Source organism: Nycticebus coucang, chromosome 9 (genome assembly GCF_027406575.1).
Source record: "Nycticebus coucang isolate mNycCou1 chromosome 9, mNycCou1.pri, whole genome shotgun sequence".
NCBI lineage: Eukaryota > Metazoa > Chordata > Mammalia > Primates > Lorisidae > Nycticebus > Nycticebus coucang.
In genome coordinates, this window is record NC_069788.1 from 117,233,682 (window position 1) to 117,249,761 (window position 16,080).

Sequence of the window (16,080 nt, forward strand, 5' to 3'; positions counted from 1 at the left end):
CCTTCCCCAATTGCCTCAAAAAGGAGGGCAGGGCTCAGGAAGGTCTGTCCCTGCAGGCCTTGTTCTTCTTCTGTCACTGACCATTTTCTGCCCCAGCTCAGAGCACTCTGAGGCATTGGGGTAGCTGGGCATTTGGTTCAGGCAGACTTTTTTGTTTTTTAATTAAATCATAGCTGTGCACATTAATGCAATCATGGGGTACAATGTGCTGGTTTTATATACAATTTGAAATGTTTTCATCAAACTGATTAACATAGCTTTCAAAGCATTTTCTTAGTTATTGTGTTAAGACATTTATATTCTATACCTAGTAAATTTCACATGTACCCTTGTAAGATGCACCGGAGGTAAAAAAAAAAAAAATATGCACCGTAGGTGTGGTCCCCAGGTAGACTTTTATTTATTTATTTTTTTTGTGGTTTTTGGCCGGGGCTGGGTTTGAACCCGCCACCTCCAGCATATGGGACTGGCACCCTACTCCTTGAGCCACAGGTGCCACCCTCCCAGGTAGACTTTTAGACTCAGGTTGTCCCTGACCCCTGCTTCTCTCTGCCTTCTGCAGCTTTCAGTTCAGTTTGGAGCAGGAGCTTCACGTCCCCCATGGTGGATAATACCTGCAACCCAAATAATGCACTTCAGACCCAAATGGGGAACCCCTTTGGCATGTGGCCAGAGGTTCTGGGAAGATTTCTGGAGTGGAGGTCCCCATGAAAAAGGAATTAGAGAACTGGGCTTTCTCTTTAAAAATATGCACTAAGTATCCCTGGAGGATTGGAAGTCCATCCCAACACACAGGCAAACTGGGGGATAGACATTGGTGCAATTGTAAAACCATGTATAGCCTGCTTTGGGGGTGAAGGGGTCAAGTCCTGTGTTGATCATCCTTTGCTGATGGACTTGGGTGGTCCCTTCCCTTTCTAGGCTTCCCTTTCCTTGTCTATGAAGTAAAGGTGTTGGCCAGAATTCTTAGTTCTACGATTGCATGACTATCTTAGAAAGCAAAACGTACAGAGCTCAATGCCCTTTGTCATGCTGAATGACAGGGCAATACAGCCAACAGTGTTGATACCATAAAACTTCAATTAGAGCTATAGATGGAAGGGTGTTGGTGGGTCCCGTTAAAGATGTCAGGTGACTCACACAGACTCTAGAAGTTGTCGGTCTGAACATCCTTTGAAGTGGTGATTTTAAACACTTTTATGAACTGTGGGCTGAATGAGGACATGTAAGTCATCTCCTTGGTATGTTGTATTTTTCCAAACACGATATTTCAAATTAAAACATTGAAGCAGCTGCCTTAATTCAGGATGTGCTTTGTATTTGACAAGCTGCTTCACGTCTCCCTGTGTGTTAGCTAGCTGGTTTCTGTGCTGCTCAGAAAAAAGTTACTAAAGTTCAAGTCTCAGGGAGGTGGATTTTAGCTCAGTCCAGGAAAGACCTTTTTAACAAGCTGACTTGGCCTTGGGAGGTAGTGCGTTTCCTGTTGTTGGTAATGTTCAAACCAAAGCTGCTCCCTTCAATTCCACCTCCCCTTAGTCAGGGACATTGTATTTAAAGCAGCCCCCCCCCACCTCCATGCCACCCTGGCTTAATATTTCAATACTTACCACACTCTTAAAGTCATGTTCATTTAATTCTTGACTCCTCTCATCATCTTGCTCAACTTGAAGGTAAATCTGGTGGGGTTAGGTGCCTGGGCTCATGATCATGGGTCTATTTCCAGTGTTACACTAATGCCTGGAACCTAGCAGACATTTGACAAACAAGGACTGGGTGGGATTTTACTACTGGCATTAGGCATCACAGCTTCTGACAGCCCACCATCCTAAGGGATCAGCCTTTAAAAAGTCCGACTGTGGATGTCAGAGGGAGCTGTAGTGTTCCAAAGCTAAGAGTGAGCCTTTGGGTGAGTCACCCCACCCTTTTGGGTGTCAGTTGCTTCATTTGTAAATGGAGAGAGTTGGATTCAGTTATCATCAAGACTCTTTCCAGCTGGGCTACCTGTGACTCAAGCACCCTGAGTTTGTACTCCTCTGTTCTCAATTGTTTGTTTGACTCTCTTTTATTAGGAGTTCTAGGCCTATTACAACAGGCAAGAGGATTGCTTGAGCCCAGGGGTGTGAGGTTGCTATGAGCTATGATGCCAGGGCAATCTACCCAGGGCAACAGAGTGAGACTCTATTTCAATTAAAAAAAATAAAGAAAGACGGAAAAAAGAATTAAGTACCCTTGGGAGGTGAAGAGTAAATACACATGCAAACAAATCACTATCGTCTTCTGTATAACAAATTAGAAAGACTACAGGTAGACTCAGGGGAACATCAGGTTATGTATAACCATCAGGTTAAATATAGATAGTTCAACCTATACATAAATTAATATATTGAGGATTCTTTTTTCCGATATACTTTAGCCACCTAATAATGCATCCAGCCACAACATACGTAATACTCTCAGATTTCAAACATACTTTATAAATGGAGTTGGTTTATACTTTCTTTTTTCTCTCTGGCTTCTCCAGAAGATGCTAATAAGCCTGAATGATTTCATTTTATTGTGAGCAAATGCAAAATAAGTTACTCTTCTGACAACATTAAAGCCATAACCCTGTAGGCCTGGCACATGTTGACATGGAAGGCACAGAGATGCCTAATCTTGTTTAAGTAAGTTTTGTTGTTACATGCACATGCCTCTTTTGCGTGTTCTTGGGAGAGCCCTCCTCTCCTGTATCCTGAAATGTTACCCAAATGCAACAACTTCAGAATCACCTCTGTGATGAATCAGTCAAGATGTGGGTTGGTATTGGGTACCAATAGGAAGTAAAAGGTGTTATGTGGTTCAAAAAGGCCCACTGTATGATCCTCATTGATAACGAGTTTACATTTTAGTTGAGGAGATGAGACACAAACTAATGACATCATCAATTAACTAGGTGGGATTTGCCCTGTGGATAGCATTTTATACTGATGTGATAAAAGACTAACATGAGTAAGTGTAAGTGTAAGTCTAGGATAATATGCCTGGTGAGACTCTGATAGCTGGGGGACACACTTAGTGCTAAGAGGCAGAGGAGGCCAGGACCAGCATCTGTCTGACTGTCTGCAGAGAGGTTCTCTTGTAGCTCCACACTGGGGGCTTTGGCAGGACCCTGTTTACTGCCCTGAGCCACAAAGAAATTGAATGTGAATGGTACCTGCCCCCACCCCCAGCTGTGTCTGTTGGTGGCCCTTCATCACGAAGAACTCACACTGCAGAGGAGCAAAGGGACAGAGAGGTCTAAAGGTCACTGCCCATGGGTTTGAGCCAGCCCACTGACCCATTAAAATGTACTGGGCTGTACACAGTATTCTTAAATATTTTGAGCCAACATTTAAAAATCAAGAGATTTTGGAGCTAGGTGCAGGGCTTACACCTGTAGTCCCAACTACTTGGGAGACGAGGAGTTTGAGGCTGTAGGGAGCTATGATGGCACCACTCCAGCCTGTGGAACAGAGCGAGACCATCTCCAAAAGGAAGGTAACAAACAAATCCTAAGAGCTTTAAAAATAATAAGCCAGCGTTCTGGCATCTCTTGAAAACTTGGGCTATCTGGCCAGAGAGGGCTCATATTCTCTGCTGGCATTGGCCACGTGGGTCTAAGTAGCATCTGTTTCTTTTAAGACAGGGCTCGTACTCTCCAGTTTGCCTTAGTTCCCACACTTCCTACATGTCCCCAGAACCTCCTTAATGTTTTTCTCCCAATAGTAGAAAAATATTTCTCTGTACTCATATCTCTATCCAGAATATGAAAAATAAAAGCCCAAGAAGTCTTAAAAAAAAAAAAAAGGCAATAGGAAAAAACCTGCTGCTTCATGGGTGTGCAAACAAAAGGAAGCTATGTCAAAGGAATGTCACCCGCCCTTCTCCTTCCCATACCTTCCCTACTGGCTCCTGTACCAGCTGAGTTTGTGGGAAATGTGTCAGGTTATGTAACAGAGGGGCACCGTCTTAATAGTTCTAACGAAGTTTATTCAGGGCTTATGTATGCCAACCTTCCCTACAACTCTGTAAAGTAGGTACTCATGTTATTTCCTGCATCACAGAGGAGGGAGCAGGCACAGAGAGGTTAACTAATGTGCCCAAGGTCACACAGCTACTTGAGGGTAGAGACAGGATTTTTTTTTTTTTTTTGAGGAGACAGAGTCTCACTTTATTGCCCTTGGTAGAGTGCTGTGCCGTCACAGCTCACAGCAACCTCCAGCTCCTGGGCTTAGGTGATTCTCTTGCCTCAGCCTCCCCAGTAGCTGAGACTACAGGCTCCCACCACAATGCCCGGCTATTTTTTGTTGCAGTTTGGCCGGGGCTGGGTTTGAACCTACCACCCCTGGTATTCGGGGTCGGTGCCCTACTCACTGAGCCAGGGGCGCCACCGTAGAGACAGGATTTGAATGCAGGCCTACCTGACCCCAGAACCCATGCTTGCTGTTACTCCCTCTGTTCTATGAGGCTTTGAGACACATGCCCCTGGCCTGGGATGATACATACATGTAGGGTGTGTGTGTGTGTGTGTGTGTGGTGTCTCCCCACAAGTAGAATATAAGCTACGTGACAGCAAGGTCTGTTTCATTCCCTGCCATCTTCCAGCACCCAGAGCAGTGCTTGCCAAGTAACAAGAACTCAGTAAATATCTTTGAATGTGTGTGCTCGGCAGATGACCCCTGAGACCTTGGAGGCCAAGGCTGTGTTTACTGAACTTGTTTATCTGAGTACCACGTCTTGCTGGGGGCTCAGGTTGGGCTTTTTGCCAGATCTGGGTAGGGCAAAAGGGACAGTTAGGGATAGCCCAGCTTGCTCCATGCCTCTCTGTTCTGGCTTTTCCTCTTCTCTAAATTTTTCTTCTTCCACCTTTCTGAGTATGAGTTGAGACGGTTGGTGAATTGGAAAGTGAAGGAAAAGCAATGAGTGTTTACAAACAGATCGTGGTGGCGGTAGGTCTTCAAACCTGTATGATGGGCCATCTTGGGGAGTTTGTGTTCTGGAGCAGTGGGAGTGGGCGCTACCTACGCAGCTGCTTCCCTGACAAGGGTAGGAGAATTCGTGAGATCCGGCGGTGTGGGACTTGATGATAGCAATGGTTTTGGGTGGTAGCCCTGCCTCTGATGTCCTTAGTTGCCAAATCCAAAGGATTTGAGTGCAAGTAGTCTATTTGAGAGGTGATTCCAGGAAGCATCAATAGGTGAGCAGGAAAGTGAGTCAGAGAAGGGAAGACAGACAATAAAGAATCTGTTGTCAAGTTAGTTACACCTGGAGAACTGGGCCTTGCTGTTGGGAAGATCTAGGAGCCAGCAATGGACACGTGTCTCAGAGACAGCACATGCAAGGGTGAGGGGGCTGGGGTATTTACACACTAACTCAGGCATGGATTGAGGGCCACTCGGCAATTCTGGCTTGCTGTAAGGGTGGCCAGAGAGAGCCCAGAGTGATAGATACAAGGACTGGCTACTAGATTTGGACAGACATGCACCAAAATGGAGAGGATGAAGGGACTGTGTCTGCAGTTTCCCTTCTGTTCAGACAGATGGCGGAGCATTGTGGCTGGAGCCCAGAATGCTCTGCAGAGGTACTACACCTGCCTTGTGTAGCTTTTCCTCCATAACAGACCACCCAAAAAATTAGTGCTTAAAATGACAACTTACTTAGCTCACAATGTGGTGGGTGGGCAATGTGAGCTGGATTTAGCTGGGTGGTTCTTCTCACCCTAGAGGGGCTTTCTTGTGCATCTGGAGTCAGCTGGCCAGGCTGCGGGCAGGGGCCTTGGCTGGGACAGCTTATCTCTGCTCCATATGGTCTCTCACCCTCTAGCAGGATAGCTTGGGCTTCTTTTCATGGTGGCAGCAGCACTCCACGAGAATGAGTGTGGGCAGGCTCGGTTCTGGAGGGCTAGGTTTGGAACTGGCATAACATTTCTATCACGTTCAGTTGGCCAAAGCAAGTCACAAGGCCAGCCTAGATTCAAGAGAAATAGGTTCCACTTTTCAACGGGAGCAGCTACAAAGTCATACTTAGGAGGATAGATACAGGAAGAGGAACACTTGTAGCCATTTTTGCAAATCATCAACCACATGCCCATGCCCATAGGCATCTTGTGATTTGGTAGACAATCAAAGCCAGTGTTTGTTCTGCTATTTTAGTCACAGTAGGAGTCAGAAGCTGTTGGCTGAGTGTGGGGAAGTCTCTGTCCTATACTACCCTCTCCACTGTTGCTTTCTGTTAAACACTGTCATTTCCTTTGGTCATCTTTAAGGAAGCAACGACCTCTGAGGGACAGCACATTAAGTCTGTCTTTATTGGTGCAATGCTTCTATATGGATGGGAGAGCAGGGAAGAGTGGAGTTGACTTGAATATAGCACTTTACTTTTTAAAAAGGCTTTCACTTGCTTATCTAATAAGTATTTTTTTCCTTTGAAAATGAGAAGGTATTTTCTAAAAGAACCAGGTGAGGGGAATCACATAGTTTTTACTGCTTCTCTTGGTTTATCAACCCTTAAAGTTTGCTTTTGAGCATAAGAAAATCTGACAGTTACTTAAACATAGGTGGTACTAATTTGCCTCCTTGTTAAAACACAGAAGAAATACACTTACAAAAAACCATGTAAATGAGCTTCGAAACAGTGGACAACCTGGTCCTGCTATTTACCTTAGGTGGAATGATAGTTCTTGTCAAGACATGGGGAGGGAGACAGACATCCAGTCATTGTCTATCCTATGGGCAGCCTGGGGTCACACCTCCACCTTAGGGTCACCCCCTTCCCCGTCACCCCACAGTTCATGTTCAAGTGGAGCCTCCAGCCTTCTAAGTGTCTCTGGCCTTTTCTTCTTCATCTCACTGCTCTTTCTGAGCTGCCTGTGCTGCCACGTAGAACCCTTTGGTGTTCCTATGACACCATTGGGCTCGGAAGGGAGAAAAGCCAGGAGTTCTCCCAAGGTCTGGACCTGAGGAGCCAGACAGGGCAGGGATGAGTGAGATCCCAAGGGATCACTACATGGAAAGCTGGGTGTGAATTAAGCATGCAGAGTTCAATATTCCTGGCTCAGAGTTGATCTGCATGAGTGGCCCTCACCTACGGTGCTCATGATGCCACTTGGAAGCCAACAGGACCTTCTTCTTGGCTCTTAGCACCATTGACTGGGAGTCTTCAAATGGTCAACCAGTTCACAGCCATTGTGAACATTATGCAGAAGCTGTTCATGCATCTGCTCCTCACCACATCCCCATTTTACAAATTGAGAAAGTGAAGTTCCTGGAGATCAGATGATTTGCCCAAGGTCTGGAGGTTGTAAAGGATGGAAACTAGATTTTTAAATTCTAGATCTAATGCTCTTATCACAATACCTCACTATTCATCTGGAATCTGCTCAAATATTGCATTAAAAGGAAATATGATTTAGTGACTGGAGAGTTGTATTCTTTGAGATGTTATATGCTTTTAGAATTTTTCAGCCACCCTTTTCTAGCCATCAATTCCAATTCTTCTTCTCTATATTCTCAGCAAGTGAAATCTTCTCACCCCGTCCAACCCAAACAGCTCTCTCCCTGCCCAGGTTCCTCCTAGGATATAGCCAGTGTCTTGGTATCTTCCCCTCCTCTCATCACCAGCTCTGGTGGCTGGTGCCGGGTGCCCAGTGGGGTGTTAGGGAGCTTGAGGAGCAACAGGTCCACCCTCCCCCAGCATCAAATTCACTGTGAAGATTATTTTGGGAAATAATAATAATACCACCCAGTAGAAAGTACATTTTGAAGACTAGTGTTTTTCATCTTTCTCATTAATGCAACAAAATTCTTACTTGTAACAGCTGCTTCCAGAGACAGGCCTGGATCTTCTAGAGAGGGCTCAGTCTCCTTGGCTGGTGGTAGGGGCTGTTTACTGAAATATAGCTCTCATTATCTGAAAGGCTCATTGTGCATCTGCCATATGCACCAGGACAATGTACCGTACTGCTATTTTTCTCATGTGTTGTTAGATAAATTTTCTCATTTTTTTTTTTTTTGAAACAGAGTCTCGCTCTGTTGCCCTGAGTAGAGTGCCATGGCGTCATAGCTCACACTAACCTCAAACTCTTGGGCTTACGTGATCCTCCTGCCTCAGCCTCCTGAGAAGTTTGGAGTACAGGCACCTGCCACAATATCCAACTAGTTTTTCTATTTTTAGTAGAGACAGGGTCTTGCTCTTGCTCAGGCTGGTCTCAAACTCCTGACCTCAAGTGATCCTCCCACCTCGGCCTCCCAGAGTGCTAGGCTTTTGGTGTGAGCCACTGTACCCAGCAACTTTTCTTATCTTTATGTCACTGTTAGGTTACACTGTCCTTAGAGCTGTTGTAGGAAGAATAGCAAGTCCCTACTATGTGCCCAGAGTGGGGCCGGAGGCAAGTGAGATACCTAGGGTACAAAATTTAAGGAGGCACTCAGGTGCCAACCTTGCACAGGCAGATCCCCGAGAGTGAGTGCTTGGTCCTTTGTGAGTGCAGTTGTCCTTCCCTGGGGAAAACCTGAAGTATGTAGTGGTTAAGAAGCTTGCCCAAGGTCACCCAGCTGGTTCTAGCTTGTGGACATGGATGTTATCTCATTTGGTTTTATTATGCAATAGCCCTCTGAAGTACCCTGTTTTCCCGAAAATAAGACATCCTCCGAAAATAAGACCTACTTACAGGAAAGATAAGATGTCCCCTGAAAATAAGACCTAGCGCATCTTTGGGAGCACACCTTAAAATAAGACACTGTATTATTTTCGAGGAAACAGGGGTAATTGGTCCTATATAGTATTGGTTCAAGAGAGCTGATTGGTGAATTTTCAGGTATTTCAGGATTTCAGCTGCTAAATACATACCAAATACCAAATCATATAGACTTAATTAAATCATTTCTATTAAAGGCAAATGTAATAACTTCCCCAAACTCATCACTTCCTAATTCTGTTTCTCCTGCACTCTCTGTCCAATGGCAAGGCAGAGCAGCTAATACTTTGGAGTAAAATCCCTTTTATGTAGGGGAGGAAGAGGTCAGCTCCTCCCTGTCCCAGCTGGAAGCCACTTCTTCCGGTTATTCTCCAGGGCGGATGCATTGTAGGAAACAGCCACCCAGGCTGCAAGGAAGAAAAACACCCGCTTCCCATGTCCCAAAATGGGTGGTAGAAAGCTCCAGCTTGAGTTCCCTTACACCTATCCCTGGGTCCCAGAAGAAACAGACTTTCCACTGAGGTGACACAGAGGTCTGACAAGTATAGACCTAGCGTGTTTTGATAAGAGAGGTTTTTACTCTGAGGCTACCGAAGCAACGGGTCTATGGGAGAGCTTGACTTTGGGCCCCTGAAAGGCCTGGGTTTGAATCTTGCCTCTCCCTCTTACAAATTGGGTATTGTTGGTCAAGGTATTTCACTTCTCCTAGCCTCAGCTTTTTTGTCTGTAAAATGAGAGAATACCCACCTATGGACTCTTGCAGAGTTGTGGTTTAAAAATCAAAGAGTAGCTCTAGTTACTCAGGGGACCAAGGCAGAAGTATCACTTGAGCCCAGGAGTTCAAGTTGGCAGTGAGCTATGATGACATCATGGCACTCCAACCTGGGCAACAGAGTGAGACCCTGTCTCCCTTGGAAAAAAAAAAAATTAAAAAAAAAAAGGCATCAGCATGATGATATCCCATCCAACAAAATTCCATGCCCATGTGATAGTGCAAAGGAACCTGTTTTTAAAATTAAGGGGTATAGAAAAATCAGCTGAAATGCTAAGTCCACTTACTAGTGTGGGGTGAGTTGCTACCCAGAATGACTCCCTTTCTCTGTCACAACTGTGTCTACATGGCCTGAGCAGCCTGTCCTCACACAGAGGGGAGGGTGTTCCCCCTACGTGCACTGTCATCTTATAGATCATATTACTCTCAGAGAAAGAGACACTTTTTGAAAGAAATAGGCTGAACTCTGCTCTGCTCCTTCTGTGGTGGCTGGGGGCTGGGAAGAGAGTCAGTGGAGAGCAGTGATGACAGGGATGGGCTCTGGAGTCAGAAAGCCTGAGGGTCAATCCCAACATTGCCCCCTTGCTTCCTGGGTAACATTGAGGAAGGTGCCTCACTGCTTTGAGCCTCATCATGCTCTGTGACATGGGAGTAATAAAGGTATGTGTCCACACAGGGATGGCACATCATATGGTGGGGGGCAGCTAGAGAGGAGAGCTGAGCTCTCTTGCTGTGAGACCCTGGGAGACATCACCGTGTGATGTGCTCGGAGGGGAGCACGTTCCTGACCCGTGCTGTAGGACTGCTGTGAGGTGGGGCAGCAGATGTGATCTGTGCATTGTGCAGGACTCTGGGGAGCGCATCATTGTAAGTGCTCCATACTGCAGTGCTCACAGCAGGCTGGGGGCGGGCCACAGGGCAAGGACAAAAAGGAAAACAGCCTTCTCTGCCCACTTGGTTCTTCCCGTCCTAGGGTGATGGGCAGCCCTTGAAGCCAAGTAGGTCCTGCCTCTATGTCATCTAGCCCTCCCAGGGATGGCCTCCCTGTTCCTTTGCCCATGTCATCTAGGCCACTGGTGACCCTTGGTGGATAGGTAACCACCATCCATGACAGAACCACACTTGCTCCACAGCCCCCTCAGCTTGGAGCTTTAATTTTCTGACCCTGGGACCTGGGGCCACCTGCTCCCACAGCCTGGCTGTGTTTTCATTCCTAACCATCCTTATTACCCAGAAAGTTGGGATTTCCTTGTCTCCAGCACAGCCCCCAACACTCACACCCCCATGCTGGGATGGCAGTTACTATGTGTCTTTGTGTCATAGAAACCAGAGGCTGGTAGTGGGTGACTGGCTGGGGTTACTCAGCCCCTTCCAGAAAGACCCCCTGTGGCCGGTTTCCTCAGCTCTCTTCAGCTGAGTCCTCCCTGACTGCCCATCTTCTGGTCCACTAAGGGTGGCTGTCCTGAGGCTGGTGACCAGCTGCTTTCCATCTCTTGGGACAAGTTAGAGCTCAGGCTGCAGCGTACATGCTGCGTCTGAGAGGCCAAAGGGAGACAGCCACCTGGAGGGTCTGTTCCATGGGAGCCTCTGGCCCTGGAGGCCTTTCACATACAGGGTGGAGTTTCATCTCTCTGGAATATTTTTTTTTTTTTTTTTTGTAGAGACAGAGTCTCACTGTACCACCCTCGGTAGAGTGCCGTGGCCTCACACAGCTCACAGCAACCTCCAACTCTTGGGCTTAAGCGATTCTCTTGCCTCAGCCTCCCGAGTAGCTGGGACTACAGGTGCCCGCCACAACGCCCGGCTATTTTTTGGTTGCAGTTTGGCCGGGGCCGGGTTTGAACCCGCCACCCTCGGTATATGGGGCTGGCGCCCTACCGACTGAGCCACAGGCGCCGCCCCTCTCTGGAATATTTTACAGCAGCAAAGGCTTATCCTGTCCTCTCTGCACAGATGAAGTTCATCTTCCATAAAGACCTGGGCCCTGCTTCTGGGCCCCACAAATCCATGGAATAGAGTACTATTCACGGCCTTGACTGGCTGGAACGAGTTTCTTTCCCCAGGTACATGTTTCCTTTCTGTGACTCCCATGAAGGTGAGGATCATGTCCCATGTGACATCCACATGTCACCATGGTGCTGGGCACTCCTTAAGCATTCCTGAGGCCTTGGACTAGTTGGGTGGCAGCCTTTTGGGGTGGGGGAAAGCAGAGCTTGAGAGCACGGGTCACAGGATGGAAAGGTGTAGAAGAAACCATTAAAGGTCTGAGTTGAGTGCTACCTAAGGAAGACAGGCTCCACAGTGGGGGCAGGGCAGTGGGCTCAGTGCTGGGGGAAGTCAGAGAACTACAGAGGCCTGGACGATGCTGGGTGTAAAGGAAAGGAAGACAATTGACGGGTCACAGGATGGAAAGGTTGAGTGCCATCTCTGGCCCCTTTCTGTGTCAGTGTGGGGCTCCAAGCAGGTGGGCCTCCCCCACTTGATTGGGGTGAGTGCAGGGAGGTGTGAATGAGATGTGGCTTCAGGAGGGATGGGGACTTGGGGGTGGGGTGGAGCCCGAGGATGAGTCCCTTGGTGCAGAGGGGCAGGGGAGACATGACACACACAAAATGCCACAGACCATGGAGCTTCCTGCCAGCCTGGGGACATGGCCAGGCCCTGTGCCCTTGAGCTCCAGGGTTGATGCATGCTAGGTTCCAGAGTCACTCTGAGACTCCAATGGAGTTACAGCAGGTGAGAACCTGGCCTGACTCCTGGGGCACAGCCACAGTGGCGAATAATCGCCGTCATAATAATGACGACTGGGCACTACTTTGTGTGTCTGTGGTGTTTCAGTTCACAAAGGACTTTCCCATCTACTAGCTCAGAAACTGGGAGAGGATTGAGGACTTTCCTTTACCTCCATCCTCTTAGACTCCCAAAAGGCCTTAATCTTGACCTTTCTTTCTCCTCCCATTTCCAGGGCTGAGAACTTGCACTGGGACCTGCACAGTGGTACAGCTTTGCAGCTGGGCTGGAGGAGAGGCTGAGGCTGCAGAAGATCCTCCTCCCTCGGGCCCCTCTGCCCCCCCTCTCCTTCTCAGATTCGCGCAGCCTCACCTGGCTTACCTGGCTTTCCCGGAAGGTAAGGAAAGTAGAACTTCTCTTTCTGAGTCTCCCAGCAGGGAGGAGCTCTGGGCTAGTGTGGGAGCAGAGCTCTTGTACCTCCTGCCTCACGTTTTCCTGTTTGTTTCCCCACCTGTCCTACCCACTGTGTCGGCCTCTGGCTTTCCACCTTGCTCAGCCAATGTCTATGTGGGTCTGTCTGCCATATGAGGCAAAGATCAGGGCTCATCTCCCACACAGACCAGGTCTCAGCCACCTTCCTGCCAAATGGCACAGATGGCAGCCTCCAAACTGACCTAGAAACATGCTCCAAGATTTCTCTAGGAGCAGAGCAGTCTTTCCAACCTGGGGCTTCTGGCTTTGGAAAGTCCAGCCAACACCTGCAGCCTGCCCTGCTACTATCTGGGGAAGTAACTGAGAAAGAGGAGAGGTGCGCAGCTGTCCAGAAGGCAAACCTTTTGACAAGGAAGCAGGCATGCGCTAAAGCACAGGGTGACTGGCTGCAGGGGAAGGCTCCTGCCCATGGAGAGATGGGGCAAAGTGGGCCCATGCAAAACTCTCTGAGCTCAGAATAGAAGGTGAGGATAAGGATGTCAAATATACTTTATACAACCCATTGACTTATCTAGAATCTTCAGATTAGGATCTATGAGTTAGGTGATTCCATCTATTTAAAAAAAATGTGAGGTTATAACCCAGATGAAGGAGACACTGTCTTTTAGGAGTCATAAGAAGACTATGGGAGCTGTGAGATAACACAGGAGTGTAATAGAAGGTATTGGGGAGGCCTTGTGGTGTAAGGGAAGATGGGGATGGTACATGTAAACCTACAGAAGGTACATGTAAACCTTGGAATCAGTTGATCATTTTCCAGTGAAAGTCAGGGAAACAGAAAAAAATTATACACTCAAGTTTATTGGAACACATCTAGCATACACAAATAACAGCAAGGTGTGTGTGGTTATGCTGTGCTAACAACTGCAAAATCTTGGTGGCTCATGATGACAAGGTAATTTTTCATTTATACTGCATGTCCACTGTGAGTTGGCTTAGGCTGCTCCATTGTTTCATTCCTGGGCTGCTACAGGGACATGGGGACCCCTGGATCTGGGATAGTCATGGTTTCTTAGCAGAGAGAAAAGAAATGGACATAGTGGATCATTCACTAAACTTCACCCTGGAAGTGATATCTGTCACTTCTGCTCATATTTCATTGGCCAAAGCAAGTAATATGGCTTTGCAGGTCACATTTCATTGGCCAAAGCAAGTAACCTAAACTCTCCTGGGAGATGTCATCTTCCCCCAGGGAGCAATAATAAAGCTTCTACCCAAAGGATTGATAAAGGCAGCTGTGCCTTAGGCCATGAGATCCTAAATTTTTTTTTTAACTTTATTCAAATCAAAATGAGGGTAGTATTTAGGTTACATTGTTCTCATTTACAGGGTAAATTTCCATTTGTATAAGAGCCCCTCACCAAGGGGGTGAGACCCTAAATTGCTGAGAGGAAACAGAGACCTCAAAATGCAGTTGGTAGACAATTGTCTTGAGTTATAAACAAATAAAAGAATAGAATATAAGCTTCATGAGGAAAGAGTCTTTGTCTATTTTATTCATGAATGTATCCCAATGGCCTAGAACAGACCTTCAATATAGTACATTTGTTGCCAAATGAATTCTAAATGAGTTTAAGATGTAATTTGATCCTTCCTGTCTTCAGCCAGAGTATCTATATTCTATCTCCTGATGCCTTTGGGTGTGGGGGTGGCTACATATTGAGAGAACTGGTAGCTCTCTGATGGAAACAGGGACCTCAGCTTTTGCATTGGGATGCAGTTTTGGCCCCTGCTTTGGTCTATCCCTAAGGTTAGTAAATCTTTTCTGTAAAAGGCAGATATTAAATATTTTAGGCTTTGCAGGTCATAAGGTTACAACTACAGCTTCTCAAGTCTGTTGTAACACATAAGCAGCCATAGATAATATGTAAACAAATGAATGTGGCTATATTCCAATAAAACTTTATTTATAAAAACAGTGGCCAGAATTGCTGGTGGGCCCTGGTTTGCCTACCTCAGTCTAGCGACAAGGCTGGGTGTCAAGCTCTTCCTTTCCCCAGTGTCCTGTTCAGGACTACTTTTTGTCGTAGTTTTCTCAATCTTATTTATATTCATAGAATCAAGTGTCCTGATATAGCAGTTTCAAGATTTCCTCATATCTGCTTCAACTGTTTAGAGATTTGGCCTCTTTCACTCCTAGGGATCATTTCCATCCGCATCATTCCCTGACCCAGCCAGGTCTTGAGTCTTGTTGTATTGCTGTAAATATGGGTACGCCGTGCCATTGGTACCATCATCTGTCTTGCTTTTGGTCCAGGGAGAATGGAAGCCACTCTTCCTGTTTGACCTTCTCCAAGGACCCCTTAGAATACAGTGGGGAAGTGGGGGTGTGTGGCTGAGGGAGGAGGAGCTCACCTCTTCCCTCTGTCTTCACATCACTTGGTTTAAGTACAGACATCTTGGGGATGTGGCTCAGAAATTTTCATTGTATGGAACCTGATGCCTCAGACTCCCAGGTTTTCTTCAGGCTGGAAAGCCTCTGGTGTCATGTGACAGTCTGGAGCATATTAGCCAGCCAACCCCTCTTTCTGGGTCAGTACCAGCCTTATGTAATTAGAAGCGGCAAAGAGTAGAGGGGTCAGACAGATTCACTCCAGCCAACGACCTGCCCCCGCAGCCGTCTCTCTGCTTGTCCCCAAATTTCAGAGCAGCAGGCGACCTTGTACCTTGTAATGAACTCTGTCTGTCTTGTTCCAGTTGGATATTTGGACATCCTGGGGACCAAAAGGTAACCCTCCTGTCCCAAATGTCAGTGCCGGAGCCTAGGTCTCCAGTGGGTACTCTACACCCTTCTACTAACTGCTGCTCCCTCCCCACTCTGCTCACCTCCTCTAACAAGGTAAACACATCTGTACCCCCATCTTGAGGGGGCCCAGGGAGGGAGGAGGGAGCCGGGAGCCTCCCCAGCCCAGAAAGGCTGAGACTTGGCCTTGACATGGGCTGTTGAGATAGCTACTGCCTCCCTTCTCCAGCTGGTGGGAAGCAGTGACCCAGGGAGCTCAAGCCACCTCTGAGGGAGGAAAAACCAGCCAGAGAGGAAAGATAAAGAAGAAAGGAGAGGAGAGTGGCCAGCTCCCACCTCTCAGCTGCTGTTCCAGCCAAGTGGCTAAGCTGGAGAAGGAGAAATAGTAACAGATAAGGGGCCTGCTTTCCTGTGGTCTTGTTTATACAAGCTTAGGTTCTGCTCCCCGGGGTGAGGTGGGGGTGAAGGTGGCGGAGGAGCCACGTGGGCGAGGGCAGTGTGTGTTCTAGCGCTAGGGCTTGCTTGCAGCTGCCCAAGGCCTGCCCGGTTTACAGATCTTCCCTGTCCGTGCCACCCCCACCACTTCCTGCAAGAAGCTGGCTGGGTGGAGGCTTGAGCAGAAATGCAAGGCTT